Source organism: Equus asinus, chromosome 1 (assembly GCF_041296235.1).
Source record: "Equus asinus isolate D_3611 breed Donkey chromosome 1, EquAss-T2T_v2, whole genome shotgun sequence".
NCBI classification, from domain to species: Eukaryota; Metazoa; Chordata; class Mammalia; order Perissodactyla; family Equidae; genus Equus; species Equus asinus.
In genome coordinates this window covers 153,943,582-153,959,020 of record NC_091790.1, presented here as the reverse complement: position 1 = coordinate 153,959,020, position 15,439 = coordinate 153,943,582, and the positions used below count along the sequence as shown (strand labels likewise).

Sequence of the window (15,439 nt, the reverse complement as noted above, 5' to 3'; positions counted from 1 at the left end):
CTGTGAGAAAATAAATCTCTGCTGCTTAAGTCACCCAGTCGGTGGTACTTTGTTACAGCAGCCCTAGGAAACTTGCCTTCAAGTTTCCAAATCATAACCCCATTTTCTCTCAGGAGAGAGAACTTTCCTTCAGGGAAGAATTCTCAGGAGTTCTTTGAAAAAATATGAAGAATAATGAACATTTCCCTCTGGAAAAGCTCTCACCACTCCCTCATCTACACATAGCTTATGAGATTGGCTCCTCCCTCCACCTTCAGACCGAAAAGGCCTTCAATATAAATGAGGAGAAGTGTTTGGTCCGCTCAGTGGTGAACCAGGGAGTGTGGCCTGGTGTGCATGGGAGCCAGGCCCCTGCAGCCTCAACACAGCCCTCATTCAGGGGTCTCCTTCTCAGAGACTTTTCCTTCTGCTCTTCAGCCCTGTCAGAACCTGACCCCAATGTGTATTGGTTCCATGCATCTTGTACCATCTATGCTGTCTCTAATGTGCAACAATGTGAAGCTACTCAGGGCTTTTATATTGCTACTGGCCTTGGCATGCCCCAGTCCAAGCTCATCCTCTTCTGCTGTTCTGACACCCTCCTCTGCTTCCCACTTCCCCAGTGTCTTCATTCTTCTCATCACATGCTGATCAGAGAGTCATCTTTAGCCACTTTCTGCATCCCTCCTGCTACATCTACTTTGTTGCCAAGTTTCGTGGATTGCTCCTTCCTATTGCTTCTCACACTTCCTTGCCTTATATGTCCACTAACAGCACCCTTGATTAGGCCATTGGTGCCCCATGTATGGACATTAGGTGACACTGTTTGGACACCAAGAATATTTTGATTTGGGGGCACCTTTGAAAGGATAGGGTAAAGGATAAGAGGATCTAAGGAGAGATGAAGTGAGAGACAAGGATGGGCTGTGGATTAGGGACCAAGTAAGGCTAATTGGGCGATGGGTGAGCGATGGGGTGAGGGCATCTAGTGCACAGATTTCATGATAATAAAAAGAAGTTGAGGTGCCAGCTCTGTGGCCGAGTGGTTAAGTTTGTGAGCTCCGCTGCAGCGGCCCAGGGTTCGGATCCTGGACGCGGACATGGCACTGCTCATCAGGCCACGTTGAGACGGCGTCCCACATCCCACAACTAGAAGGACCTGCAACTAAGATATACAACTGTGTACAGGGGGCTTTTGGGGAGATAAAGCAGAAAAAAAAAAAAAAAGATTGGCAACAGTCATTAGCCCAGGTGCCAATCTAAAAAAAAAAAAAAGTTGAAAGGTCAATCATTTGTGGTTGGGAATTAAAAATTGGCGTGAACATCAAAATGTCAGCTACCACAGAATGTTGGTATTGGAAAGTCATGGATCATTGCAGAAGCTGCCTCCTGGTTGCTTGAATTTCCTTCCTCTAATATTGTCCACACTACCACCATATTTAAATATGTAATTTTGGTTAAGTGTACCACTTCATTTATTCATTTAGCCAACAAACATTTACTGAGTATACATCTCAGTGTTGAGATTTGGCAGGAAACAAGATTGAGTTCTTGTTATTTTCCTACCATCCTCTCCAACAACTCCTGCTCCCAATAATATTTTCAAGCTGATTCTTAAAGAGTTAGTCACCAAATATATATGTATATACACACACATACTTACATACATAAGTACATACATATGTCAAATATATCACTTAATCCCCAGATATAGACTTTTAATTCATTTATTATAATCAAAATGAAGATACTAAAGATACTTGATGATTACTGAGCTGCTGAGCACTCTACAAATGGTATTATTTTCCTTTAATGGCTTTTTCATTTATAGCATGGAATGGAAAAACATGGGGACATTTTCAAAACTGTAGGAATTATATCCCTCCTGTCATTCCACACTTTTGTTTTCATTTTCCTCTTTCAAATTTTAAGCTTGAGAACTTTTTTTTTATAATTATTATTATTATTTTTTTAAGATTTTATTTTTTCCTTTTTCTCCCCAAAGCCCCCCGGTACATAGTTGTATATTCTTCGTTGTGGGTCCTTCTAGTTGTGGCATGTGGGACGCTGCCTCAGCGTGGTCTGATGAGCAGTGTCATGTCCGCGCCCAGGATTCGAACTAACAAAACACTGGGCTGCCTGCAGCAGAGTGCGCGAACTTAACCGCTCGGCCACGGGGCCAGCCCCAAGCTTGAGAACTTTTAAGCTTGCTTTTCAAAGCTCATGTGAGGAGCATAAACTTAGTTGCTTGGTTTGGTATTATTCTAACTCCTTAACGTTGTAATATAATTAGCTTTCAATTATTCATTTTGAGAGGCAAAGAGAGAAGCTCTGTCTCCATCTTTCTCCCAATTCCCCTGGTTCAGATGCTCCAAAGCACCAACAATGCAGACGACTCCCCCTTCTCATCCAACTGCAAGAAAACTTTCTCTCAACTTTTTTCTCTCAAATAATAACCATAAATTTTCAGAGAAGTCAATCGTTTCGAAATATCATATGACATTTGAAAAAACAAAAGATTAATCACAGACCTCACAGAGTGGTGGTCAGTGATAATAAATTGTAAACTGCTGGGTATTTTCTGGATTTAAACCAACTATGGCAAAAGTTCGGTCCATGTTGGGTAAGATGAAGATGAATGCCATCTGTGATTAAGTGCTTGCTTCATCACACTCAGAGTCTCCTTTAGGGCATCCACTTGCTTGCGTAGTCTTGGCGATGTTCCAGGGGAGGAAGTGGGGGAGAGAAAACCAGTGGAAAATGCCCAGTTTTCATTCTCAACTCTCTCGAAGGGATAAGACCTGTCTGGACTTGTTTGAAAAATTTTGGAGAAATACCTCAAAAACATGACAAATGGAGAAGTTCTGGTTATAGAAGCAGGAACTTATCTAGATGGTCCCTGGGGTCATAGGCAGGAGGGGCCAAGAAAGGGACACCTTTGGTGAAGGTGTCTATATACACAAACATGAAGAGACATGGGGATAGAAAGACGGGTCCCTGGAGACTTAGCTCTTGTCCCGTAAAGCCAGACACCTCACCTTCCCTTAAAGCCCTTGGGCCTCATGTGCAGGAGGGCACGTGTCAGCCACTCTTGCCACGTGGTTTTAAAGCCAACATTTATGGAATGAATATTACCGGGTGCCAGGCCCTGAACTGTGCATTTTGCAGGCATTGTCTGGTTTAGTCTTCTTAGTCCACAGAGACTAGTCAGCCCCAGTTGGTAGAGGAGAACACTGAGACCCAGAAAAGTTAAAAAAGTTTGCCCAAAGTCGCAGACTTGGCCTATTTATCCCCCAGTACTTCTTCAGCACCACCCCGACTCTCTCAATGCCCTCACCAGTTTTGTTTTTTTATGCTTTTCCAAAATTTTCTGTACAGTACAGAATATGTGCAGAAAGCTTCCTGTGTGCCATTTATTCAAAATTCAACAAGATTTTCCTGAGAATTATTAAGTGCCAGCTCTGTGCTAAACAGAAGTGAAAACGTATACCCACTGCACTGAAATAGCTCATCTTCATTCATTCATTCATTCATTCATGTATCATCTATCTGCCTAAGCACTTCCCATATCCCAGGCACTGTACTAGGTTCCGGGAATAAAAAGCCAAGTGAGAGACTGTGTTCAACGTCAGTAATGCTATTGACAATGCTGATGATAGTGGCTAACATTTATTGAGCACTTCCTGCATGCTCTGTGCTGTCCTGAGCACTTTGTACCTATTCACTCTGTCGATCCTCACCACAGCCCTCTGAGGTGCAGGTACTATTACCATAATCTTCATTTTACAGATGAGGAAACTGAGACAAAAAGAGATTAAGAAACTTAATCTTGCTGAAGTCAAAATTCAAACACAGTCAGTTTAAATACCATACACCCTATGGGAACCGATTACCAAAAAAAAAAGAAGTTTGTAATGCAAGAAAATTCGTGAGAATTGAGGTCAGTCCATAGTTATTTGGGCCAAGCAGAATCAGTGACCAAACATGCCTGACCCACGGTTCAGGATGGATACTGCTCCTCAAAGTGGGTAGTGGCTCCTGGCAAAGCTAGGTCAGGAGAGTTGTCAGAGAGTGGTAAGCTGGGTGTTCAAGAGGCAGAAATGAAATTATCACACTTTCTTTCAGCTTCATTCCAGACATACGGGGCTGTTTCTGCAATGACTGACATCAGGGTTACATGGAAGAGTAGCTTTGGTTGTGTTTAGAGGGTCTGATCATCCTAGTAAGAATCCCCAGGTGGTCATTTCCCTCATTAAGATTCAAATGTAAGCTGTGTGTGTAGTGTTCATTCACTCATTCCATAGACACTTATTAAGCACCTACTATGTGCCTGGAAACTGTTCTAGGCCTTTGGGATACACAGTGAACAAAACAGGAAAACTACCCTTGCTCTCACAGAGCTTACATTATTGTGAGTGACATAGGCAACAAACAGAGAGCATAAGATGAGACCCATGAAAAAGTATTGCCAGTAAGGAACTGGGAGTGTGGGCATGTGGACCTGAGCTTGGATTTAAGTAGGGGGTCAGGTGGGCCTCACTGAGCAGGTGACATTTGAACCAAGTCCTAAAGGAAGTGAGAATAGCCAGTGCCAAGGTTCTAAGGTGGGAGGTGTCTGGTGTGCTTTGGGAACAGCCAGGAAGCCAGTGTGGCTGGAGAGGAAGTAGAGGTGACGTCAGAGAGAAGAAGCCTTATAGGGCTCTGCAGACAACGCAAAGCCTTTGGCTTTTCCTTTGAGTGAAATAGGGAGGGAAGTAATGGAGGTATTGAGAAAGAATTTGATTCTGGATACATTTTGAAGTGAACAGATGTTCTGATAGACAGTAGTTTGGGTATCAGACAAGGAAAAGCCTCAAGGACCACTCTATGGTCTTCAGTTGGAGCACCTGGGAGGATGGAAATGCTATTAACTGTGATAGGGAGACTTCCTATGGAATCATTTGGGGGAAGACCAGGCATTCTGTTTTAGGCCTATTAAGTCAGGGGAGGCCATTAGGCATCAAGGTGGAGAGGTGAAGATGGGACTTAGAGATGTGGGCTGGTGTTCAGAAGAGAGCTCTGGGCTCAGGTACAAGTTTGGGAGTCCTATGCAAGGCCATGAGACTGGATGAAATCACCAAGCAAGTGAGACAAAGAGGAGAAGAGGACTGAGAACTGACTGTAGGCCCATCAGTGTTAAGAGGTTGGGAAGAGGCAGCCAAGGAGACAGAAGGAGCAGCCACAGCAGGAGGAGGCAGAGAGAGTGTGGGGTTCTGGAGGCAAGCGGAGCGTGTGGATCTTGGAGGAGCGTCCTGTTGTCTGCTTGTTCTCAGGGATAGCCACACCCCCAGTGAAAGTCTTATCTGTGCCTTACTCAGCGTCTAGGAGTCAGGAGTTAATCAGGCAAAACAGTTTTAAGGGAGAGAAACAGCTTCTCTTTTCCTGCCATGAGGAGAAAAAAGACTGTTTAAGCAATTTGCATAAGAGGGCTCTGTGAGAAGGACCGTGTGAATTCAGTGATGAATGGAGGAGATTTTAGCAACATCAGTTAGTCATTAACCCACTTCTTCATTTGCTGTGTATATGTGGTTTCTAACCAGGCTGGAATTTGTTTAACAAAACAATCATGATCTCCATTTCCCCAAAATCCTTGAATCTAAGGATCAATTTTGAAATGTTAGGTCGTGCTATAGACACTCCTCAGATGTGTCTTATTTTCACTTTCCTAATTTTATAGGAAAAAAAATATATATCTGGGGCCTCAATGAACAAATTTGAGATTAAAACCAAAGCTCTCCTTGTGTTTATCAACACTTTCACCATCTTCTGCCTCCAAAATGCATTTTCCAGATGTCTGGAGTCCTTGGTGCTTCCAAGCTGTTCCTACTGTATTTATGACCTAAAACAGTCCACTCATTAAACTTTTTTCCTACTCTTTCATGCCTCCTGTCCATGTTCTCTTGTTTGGACTGGATCCCCAAGGAGCTGGGTTTGGCAGCATCACCACATGGGCTCCAGACAAAGGGAAACCAAAGTTTGGTTTCTGGGCAAAACTTGGCAGGAGGCGTGGAACCACCCGAAGCCTTAGTTCCACTTGGTCCTATAAGGTCATGGGAGGGAAGAACTGGTCTGGAGTGCAGAACCTGGGCTCACCCTTGAGGGCACACACTCCAAGGCCCAGGATTTAGGGGCGCTTTCAGCTAAGCCTGTGAGCAGAGAGGGAGCTGATATGGCTCAGTCCACTCATCCAGTCAATATTCACTTACTGTGTGACTCCCATATCTCCTGCACTTTGTTTCTTCATGAATTAACAATACAGTATGTTTATTCATATTATGTTGAAGAAACAAGACATAGCCTGAGAATGAGAGGTCCAGAGAGAGTACAAGGGTTAGGGTGGGGGAAATAGCAGCAGTTGATGACTCAGGCTGGCTTGGGTTCAAATCCTGGCCCCAGCAGTGTTGCCTTGAGGTGTTGCTGACCCTCCTTGGGTCTCAGCGGTCTTCTCCAAAGAGGTCATTATGATATGTTCCTTGAGGAGCTGTGTGAAGATCATAGATGATATGTGGAAAATACCTGAGACAGTGATTCACATAGCAGGAACCCAATCTATTGTAACAGTTATCATTATTTTGTTTGTTGTAGCAAGGTGTGGCTGAAGTAAGTAGCCTAAAGGAGCCCTCCTGTGCAGAGGCTGAGAACCTGAAGAATTGCCCTGGAAGAGAGATGGCAAATGTCCTACAGTCAGGTTATTGTTCATCACATTTTGCCTTGGGCAGAAATTGATAACCAATCACCACCCTCCTTCTGCTCAAGCTGAGGATGGCTTCAGACCTATGGATCCAGGGCAATACCAGTTGACTGGAGTTCGCTTGTGAGATAGTTCAATGATTATAAATAGGCCTTCTCCACCGTCCGTGCCCCGGGAAAGGGTCAATGCAGCTTTGAGCAGCCCTCCTTGCTGAAACTGCATGGTTGGAGGGCATGGTGTCTTTCTCAAGGCCTGGAACTTCCCAGGAACAGGGCTCTCGTTCTCCCCCACGCCCCAGTGCAGTTACCGCCTTCTCTCTCTTGCTTATCTGAAGCCCAGCCCTGCCTGACTCTGGGGAGACAGGAAAGGAGCTGAGTCCTCGGCTTCCTCCTCCAACCACAGCCCCAACAGTCAGAGCTGGCAGCGAGGAAATGGGAAGTGCATTTTCTCCCCTTTCTGAAGGTGAAGCCCATGGTTTTACTGCTCACTTGAGATGCCCTTAGGTGAAAAAGTCTTAGCACCAATGATATCCGCCCTACACACGGAGTATGGAAAGTAGATCACTGATGATGAATAGACACTCACTACCTGACAGAGGGAACCAGTGAAAGGTGAGAGCCAGGAGATTCTTGGTTTCAGATTCCTAATTTGGTCTGATCCGAGGTGTTTCTGCTGCATGTTAGACAAATCAGAGAAGTTGCCCAACTGGTAGTGCATGTTGCGGAGAGCCACTGGGATGCGTATTTGCTGATGACTCAGCCCATCTCAGGTCCTTTGAATGGTATTTCCTGATACGGGACCTCTTCCATGCAATGCTTCTCCTTCAAAGACCCGGAAAGAAAAGCCTATGAGTAAAGCCTGCTGCTTCTAGACCTTGGATGGATCCTTCCATATCCCAAAGTCACAGTCATGTCAACAAACATCCATGATATTGGAGCAGTATTCGTTTTATGAGATAGACTTAGAAAAGCAGCAAAACCCAGGGATGAGCGTTTATACTAGGCAAACTCATTTCACTTGATCAAACCAGCCTCTGAAGCCATATTGTGAGAAGGCAGGAGAGTAGCAACCCCAAAACCACACGGGGAGTTCACCAAGGTCAGATCTGATTCAGTAAGATGCAGGAGATAAAACTTTGAGTCAATGAAGCAAGAATGAGATTAGATAAAATTGGTGTAGATTCACTGACTAATCATGGAAAATAAGTCATTTCCATGAAAAGAGCAAGAATGCTATGGGCACAGATAAGATAATAACAGTGGACAGAGTGATACCACGGAAGCTCTCAGGTCATTTATTCCTAACATTATAGCTGTCTTACTTTCGCAAAACTAATAATGCTCCCCTGCTCTGTACCAAGAATCACGTGCAGTCTTTTCCATACATTAGCTCATTTACTCTCAACAATAATCATACACAGGATGTATTATTTTCCCCACCTTTCCAATGGCAGGACAGGCTCTGGGAAGTTGAGTAACTACTCCAGGTCACTCAGTAGGGATTGGAGCTCCCTGTGAACCTAGGTTAGTCCTGACTCCAAAATCTGGGCTCTTCACTGGCTCACCACTCAGCTTCCCAATGACAGCAGAGGAAACAGAAAGCAAATTCCATCAACTTCTCTCAATGCCCTTGGGGCTTCCCTTTATATGGCCTCCTCTTTCTCTAGATCAGGGATTCTCTGTCTTAGGGTGCATCCACACCATCACCGGGATGGCTGGTCAAAGTCCAGATTGCTAGTCCCCGCCTCCAGAATCTCTGATTCCTTAGGTCTGCAGTGGAACCTGAGAATTTGCATTTCTAAGAAGTTCCCGGACGATGCTGGTGCTACTGGCTCAGAGGACTACACTTGAGGACCACTGCTAAGGATCAACCTGTCTTTCTTGGAGCACAGTACTGGTATCGCAGAGAGGCTATTTGAACACATTCTAATTCTAATAACCAAATAAACAACTAACGGTTTTGTTTAATTATCAGTGGTTGAGTTTTTCTTTATTTCAAAAGTAGAGTTTCTCAGCAAATGTACAGGTCACATAGGTCCTGGTGGGTTGGCCCACATACCAACAACCATTTATAGTAACCAGACTTTTTTCCTATGTGAAACTGCCCTCTGAGTTCTGGCAAGTGGCTGACACCCAGTCTGTTTCAGACTCAGCCTATTTGGAGAATGAACGTTTCCTGAATGTTTGCAGTCAGCCTGAGCTGAACTTGGAAACTCATTCACGGATAAGCTCTTGTAGCACTGCTGGCTGAGGGATGTTTCTTTTCCAGGCCAAACTGCCAGGAATGCTGTTAGAATGCTGGCCAGTCAAAACGTCTTCCCCTGAGCCCTGCTATGCTCTGCTTCCCACTCATTTTTTTCCCTTGTCAAAATTATTTACATTCTCTAACTAGTGATTCCAATAGAAATAGATTATGAGCCACATATGTAATTTGATTTTTCTAGTAGTCACATTAAAAGTATTTCATCTTTCTTTTTCCTACTAAGTCTTTGAAATCTGCTGTTATTTAACGCCTACAGCACGTCTCAATTCAGACCAGCCATATTTCAGATGCTCAACAGCCACATGTGGCTAGAGGCTACCGTATCGCACAGCGTAGGTCTCCTGCATTTGAACCTGTTGTGACGTCTGCAGCTAGAAAGAACCACTTTGTGAACGAATGGCAGAAATATCCAAATATTCATACCTAAGCATTGGTTTATGTTTATTAAATGTACAGATGCAGGTGGCCAAAGCATGACTGGGCCTCAGAATTGACTGGAATGCCTGCTAAAAAATATGACGGCCTGTGCCTCTTAATAATTAAGATCTACTTAATTAGAATGGGGGGTGGAGGGAGGGGAATCTGCATTTTTAATGAGCTCCAAGGGTAATTTTGCAGCTGATCCAGCCCAGGACTTTCCACAAAGGGACATTTCCAAGTCACCAGACAGAGAAGTATGAAACCCCATCCAGGAATGTCAGGCCCAGAGGCTGGGGGCCACACAGTCTCCAGCGTCTTTTACTGTCTGTCAAATGGTGTATTTTACTCGTTACCAGAAGCCTGATTTGCATAGGTATGTATTCTTAAGAGAGAAACATTTTGATCATTTGTCAGGATTAGATTATCACCCAGTTTGTGGAAAAACGCTCTTCACGTGGCTTCCTTATCTTGCTTTTGTGATTAGGTTTTTTAATTTACGGGAGAGCTGTATATAGAGATTTGTATGCATGTGCTGCCACCTAGTGATGGGAGGCGCTATTGACACATTGAAATAAACTTAGGCTTGCCCTCTGCTGGTAAAGATGGGTGCAGTTTACACACAGGGTTCTGCCCGTGCCGGCCTGCTGATCGTGGCCACTCCTGACATTGTAAAGCAGCGGTTCTCAAATATCGTTCCTAGATGAGCAGCAATAGCCTGCCCTGAGTACTCGTTACCAATGAAAATCTTTGAGCCCTACTCCAGATCTACTGAACTAGAAACTCTGAGAGTGGGTCCAGTAATCTGTGGTTAACAAGCTCTTCATATGATTCTAATGCACGCCAAAGTGTGAGAACCACTGCTGCAACCTAAAATAATGATTCTCGATCTTTTAGAGACATAGTTGCCCTAGGAAAAAGGTACAAATGCACATACATCCACACTTTTGCAACCACTTTAGGAGAGTTCACAGACCACTTAAAGTTGGACCCCTGTTCCAAATCCTGGGAGGTGGGGGTAGGGGTAGACGAATGGGGAGGAGTAAAGCATGGTCCATCCTTCTTGTGTACCGTGTCAAGGGAGACACACTCTAGTTTAAGGATCTATGTCCTGATTAGTCTTGGTGAGTTTTAGAATACTGGTGCCTATACAGTATCTTTGTCTAGATTAGAAAAAGGTGCTTTTACTCAAGTAAAATTGTTTTTTAATTAGCATATTTTTAATTTTTCAATAATAAAAATTATTTCAATATTACAATAAACAAAGTTTATATTAGTTCTGTACAAATTAAACAAGTCAAATTTTTGATGACCCAATAATAAAAAACCTGAAATTTTCATCAGAATAATTAGGAATTCAATATCATTAGGACATAATACCTTATTTTAAAATAGTTATTTGTCTTTCTTTCACAGAAGCAATATATTTTGGCAGTTTCAATGCTTACTTGCCCCAATATCTCATTTTCTGTAGAGATAATCGCTATATTTGACAGTCTTTCTGTGACATTATAATCCTCAGATATTGTATAAACTTAGGTAGTTTTATAAAAATAAAGTTTAATTTTGAGAGGCCATATTCCCCACTGGCCAAGTTAACTATATCCTGAAAGTTACAAAAGTATTATTAGGAAATTCCTGATGAATTATTGCTGTAGATATACTGCAATGTCTAAAAGAGATTCATATTAGAACTTAGAAAGCAATTTAAGGTTTTCAGTTCCTCATACTTGGTGACCCATCGATCGATATCACATACATCTCTTACTATGTTTATCACTTAATTTCAATAACAAATTTGTATATAGTTAAAGTAGTTTATCTCTATCTTAATTTTTACAATTATATGTCATCCAGAAAACTGGGATATTTGTGATATTCCTCAGTATTGTAAACCTTTCTTTTAAAAATGAAATTACCATATCTGATGTAGAAAAAAGAAATTGATTTTAAAATCTAGGGTCTGGCTCCATGGCCGAGTGGTTCAGCAGCCCAGGGTTTCACAGATTTGGATCCTGGGCACTGACATGGCACCGCTCATCAGGCCACGCTGAGGCAGTGTCCCACATAGCACAACCAGAGGCACTCACAACCAGAATATACAACTACGTACTGGGGGACTTTGGGGAGAAGGGGGGGGAGGAGGGGGAGAAAAAGAAAGAAGATTGGCAACAGATGTTGGCTCAGGTTCCAATTCTTTAAAAAAAAAATCTAGTTTGGGGTCATGGAAGGCCACAAGATTTTCAGCTGAAGACCTTCTTCCTCCTTTTTACACTTTTTTTAAATGGTGGAGAAGTTAGTGTCAAAATCAAGAGATTCTGCAATTTATTTAGCATCAATAACAGATGTTTGAAAACATGATCAATGGTTTTTTCCAAAGAGTTTTTAAATCCTTTGATGCTGTCAAGAGCATTATACCCATTGAATTCGGTTCCTGCATCATTAGGCTTGTATCACTAATTTTACTTAATATATCATCTAAAATCAGTACTGAGTAAATAAAATTTAAAGTTGATATACCTTTGGCTTGCATTCTAAAGTCTGTATCCAAAAAATCATCAACAGTTTTGAAATGAGTATTGCATACCGCTCTTTCAACTCACCCTTTCCACTGAGCCTTTGAAAATGGCCTCATATTCAGGTTTGGTAAATGTTTTTTAATGCAATTCTATATTTCACGTAGCTGTAAAGGTCTTGGGCAATATTTTAAAAACTCAAAATGTCAAAAGAGATTTTTGCTGCATTATTCACTATCAAGTAAATACAGAATAAGAAATGTAGAATGTCCTAGAAGTATTTTAGAGGATTTTCTGTTGCAAGTCATTGTTTTCTGCATATATCTGCAGCATTATAATATTCCTGGACTTTAAATTATGTTTTGTTGAGAAGCAGCTTTTATAAGTGGTCTACTGAAAACATGCAATATCCTTGTGTCTGTGAGCCCTTTGAGAGATCAAGTGTGCATACAGAGGGATAGTTGCTGGGGGGAGTGAGCAACCTGATGAGAGTTATCTGTTCTATAAAGTTTGCATCAGTACTTGCATCCAATATAACTGAATGTTTTTTAGAAAATATTTCTTCTCTTATTCAAAATGATTCAATCCATCACATCTGTTATTTTTTCATTCTTCAGCTCTATGTTTTGTCCTCTAAATAAAGTGAAGTATTATTTGGAATTGATTTTATATTCTGCACAAATGTGCCGCTACAATATTATCAATATTTGCTCTGGTTTCTGCCAAATGAAGACAATAGACATTATCACAGCCATGCAGTGTTGTGGACGATTCCTTAATCGTCAGATATGGCTTCAAATTGGATTATGCCTATTACGTGTTCAACAGAAGCTCACAGGTGTATTTTCTTCTTTTTATGTGTCACTGTGCTTCAGCATTGACAGTTATGTATTGTCCAGTAAGATTTCACTTTTGAATATGCAGTCCTACCACTGGTGTGCGTTTTCTTTTTGTTGTGTTTGCTGAGAATCTGTGCTGCCTTCTGCCAGTCTTTCGAGCACCCTCAGGCTTCAGTTATTTTATTCACCCACAAAGAGTTTATAATGGAGACGACACCGACTATTTCAAGGTAGAATAAAATAGCAAGAATCTAGTGATTTTGTTTTCACCATTTGGAAAAATTTGAGTGTAATAAGTTTCCCCAAACTCCATACCTATTATTGTCTCTGGAAGGTAAAAGTTACTTTTCAGAGATGAATAATTTTCAACAAGAGTGTCCCACTGTATAACACGAAAATTACATGGTTATGTACCTGGATTAAAGGAAGTATATTCAATGTCACGATTTCATGGGAGTTTTATCTCTTCCTGCCTTTATTGCTGCTGCTATTACTATTTCTCAGTATGACTGACACAGAGGTAGAGGGTACCCAGTCATGACTTACGCTTGCCACCCTCCATTAAAACCAGGACCTCTTAGTTTCCTCCCTTTCCTTCTGGCATTTCTTGTATTTTCTCCAAAAATATGTTCATCTAAATAATTTTTCTTCATCTTCTTCTTTCATAGTTCTCCATTTTATGTTTTCTAATCCTAAATTTAAAAATATTTCTGGCATCTAGGATAAATAATTTAATAGCTTAGTGTTTTATCTTGGCATTTGTGGTATCTTAATATATCCATATATTAATAAAAGTTAATATTCGTACTGATGAAATTTTCATAACAAGAATTGCTGTGACATAACTAGTGGATCATTATTAATAATCGCTAGAAGATATCTTTGGAACACTTAGTGACTTATTAATGGAAAATTATTAATTATTATCCACTGATTAATAAGAAAAATGCTCTAGATCCCATCATGTAGAAAGCACACAATGAAACTTCTATAGGCTGAAGCTCAGGGCTCCACAATACCACGTAGGCAGAGTAACAAATATCAGGTGACATGAACTGTATGATGGAGAGTGAATTTAGCAATACTCTAATACCAAAGGGCTTTTCTTTTTAACTTTTAATATTCTCACCAATCATTATTGTCAGTTAGCTCCTTGTTTGGAAGCACAAGTAAATAAAGCTGAATAAAAAGAATTTGATGTTAAAGCAACAAGGTGCTTCAATGCTGAGACTAATCACGTAAGTTGAAGTAGAAGAGATGAGACAACCCTGGCAGAATAAGACACGGGTCAGATGGTGCCAGCTTCCAGGAAAACCCTCATGAGCTGCCTGTTTCTCAGGAGTGCCTTAGTCTTCATCCTCGGGGTATTTGAGGGGGCCTTGCTTCACAGTTTAACAAAGCTTGGCAGAATTATTCACTTGCCTCCCATGGCCATAGGAAGGGTGAGGTCTACGGCAGGCAGAGGCGGGACGTGAGACACAGGTGGGAGGAGACAGTCTGATTTCACCTTTTCCTGACTTCAGTCAAAAGTTTGAGCTGTCCTAGGCTCCTTGCTCATAACTGATGGACCCAGAATCCCAGAGTGGCAGGGCTGGGAGAGCCATAGGAAGAAGGCCCTTGACTTACACAAGAATGAGGAGAGCAAGTCCAGAGAGGTCAATGATCAGATCCAAGGGAAATATGTTTTGAAGATTTTCTTGGAGCTTTTCAGAACTAATTTGAGGTTCTGACAACAAGCCAAATATTGTTAGGGATATGAGAAAAATCAAAAGAAAAAAATGCGTCTGAAAATATCTTTTGTTTTTCTTTTCCTGAACAAAGAAAGTCCATCTCCAGCTTTTGCTGACTTCTCAGCATCCAGTTCAACACATCCCAATTTTCAGTCTCCAGCTTCTTAAAGGTCGTGACACAGCGCAAGCAGTAACACTGTCCAGGGGCTGCAAGACACTTACTTCCTCTTCTCTCCACCTGCCTTCAGGTGAGACTTGTCCTACCATCTAGTCCTCAATCCTTTGCCTTGACCATCATGGGACTTCTTAATATCCTTTTAATGGATAATAACTAAGAGCAGGGTTTTTCCTACTAAATTTGATTGAGTATGCCCAACTGGAATCGTGAAATCAATGCAAAGCATATATTTTCATTGCTGGGACCAAAGAACTTGATCATTCTTTCTCTCCTATTGCCAGCTGCCCTTTGTGTAAGAGAAGAGGAAAATGAAGGAGATGAAACTGGAAATAAATTTCTGTATCAATGTATCCGCAACTTGGACATGGAAACCTCGTGAGGGCTATGAAAATCATCCCCTAAAATGAGGTGTGGGAGGTTATGTATGGATTTCTATTTCCGGGAGCGTTGGTTTTACAGAATCAAGATATTACAGGTACAATTTCTCATTTTCCCTCATCTCAAAAAGGTCAGAATTTGTGCTGTTGTTCTAACTACAAGACAGATTAGAACACAAGAGAAGAGTGAGGGAAGTGATGAGGGTTCTTAGTCTACTTGGAGAAATGAGAGACTCGCCCTCCCAACATCCTTTTTTCCATGACAGTGATTTTTGCCACTATCAAAATGAGGTCTTAGCAACATGTCCAAGTTGCTGTTGTGGGGACATTAGAAGAATGGGGGAATTGGTTAAACATCCGAGTGAGGCTAGGCTAGGCTACGCTCTAGTAACCAAAAAAATTCCCAGAGTT

General features: G+C 41.8%; 1 long non-coding RNA gene across 4 annotated transcripts in view; it reads left to right on the top strand.

Moving 5' to 3' along the window:
* Positions 1-15,439, top strand: part of LOC123283779 (uncharacterized) — a 78,396-nt gene that overhangs the window by 31,026 nt on the left and 31,931 nt on the right. For 2 of the 4 annotated variants that reach the window (XR_011503441.1, XR_011503446.1), the window contains exons 3-4: positions 14,565-14,721; positions 14,933-15,126. The exons of the other annotated variants lie outside the window; for them this stretch is intronic. This is a non-coding gene — a long non-coding RNA (uncharacterized lncRNA). The remainder of the gene's footprint in view (positions 1-14,564; positions 14,722-14,932; positions 15,127-15,439) is intronic. 4 annotated transcript variants of the gene reach the window in all.